The sequence below is a fragment of the Colobus angolensis genome, unplaced genomic scaffold (genome assembly GCF_000951035.1).
Source record: "Colobus angolensis palliatus isolate OR3802 unplaced genomic scaffold, Cang.pa_1.0 Scaffold138, whole genome shotgun sequence".
Taxonomy (NCBI): domain Eukaryota; kingdom Metazoa; phylum Chordata; class Mammalia; order Primates; family Cercopithecidae; genus Colobus; species Colobus angolensis.
Genome location: NW_012114466.1, coordinates 2,341,850 through 2,342,759, shown reverse-complemented (window position 1 = coordinate 2,342,759; position 910 = coordinate 2,341,850). Strand labels below are relative to the sequence as shown.

General features: G+C 55.3%; 1 protein-coding gene across 2 annotated transcripts in view; it reads left to right on the top strand.

The window, feature by feature from the left end:
- UPK3A (uroplakin 3A) overlaps positions 1 to 910 on the top strand; it is a 16,152-nt gene that overhangs the window by 11,685 nt on the left and 3,557 nt on the right. The gene's annotated exons all lie outside the window — the stretch shown is intronic.

Genomic DNA, 910 nt, shown 5'->3' with positions numbered 1-910 from the left:
TATGTGTGGTGTGTGGTGTGTGTGAGTTGGTATGTGTGGTGTGTGGTGTGTGTGAGTTGGTATGTGTGGTGTGTGTGAGTTGGTATGTGTGGTGTGTGGTGTGTGTGAGTTGGTATGTGTGGTGTGTGTGAGTTGGTATGTGTGGTGTGTGTGAGTTGGTATGTGTGGTGTGTGGTGTGTGAGGGCGGCAGTGTGTGTGGCTGGGGTGACTCCTCCCATCTTCACTCCTGACCGCCCCTCCTGTGACATTCCTACTCAGTGTGATTTCACTGAAACAGCCTTGGAACCCTTGGGACTAAGAGTCCTGAGCCCAAGACCAGCCTCTGCCCCTCCCTGCTGTGTGAGCCATTATGGACCTCGGTTTCCTCATCTGAGAAGAGGGAAGAAGAATTCTTGAAGGGCCTCCTCAGCAGGGTTCCTTTGGGGAACGCAGGCAGAAGCACAAGGCCCAGGTCTCTTGGGGGAGGACCGCGGGGCCCGTCTGGGGGACAGCATACACCTCAGGACCAGGCCAGCCCGGCTTGAGCCTGGATTCTGCATGTTCTTGGCTGGGGACTCAGGCTCCCCGAGCGCAGTGAGTGATCTCCAGGATGGGGTCTCCAGGGAACCTACCTGGAACAGTAGCTGCAACTGGCTGGCTGCAGTAGGACCTATACATCATCTGTTCACATCGTTCCAAAGGGTCAGGCCAGCCCCAGAAGAGTGACAGCCACCGTCCACCTGGCCCCGTCAGACCAGGGCCCTTTGCCTCATCTTTGTTTATAATCTGTATGTCATCCATCTCACCAGAACACTTGAGTCAGTTTTTTTTGTTTGTTTGTTTGTTTGTTTTTTGAGACAGAGTCTCGCTGTGTCGCCCAGGCTGGAGTGCAGTGGCGCGATCTCGGCTCACTGCAAGCTCCGCCTCTCG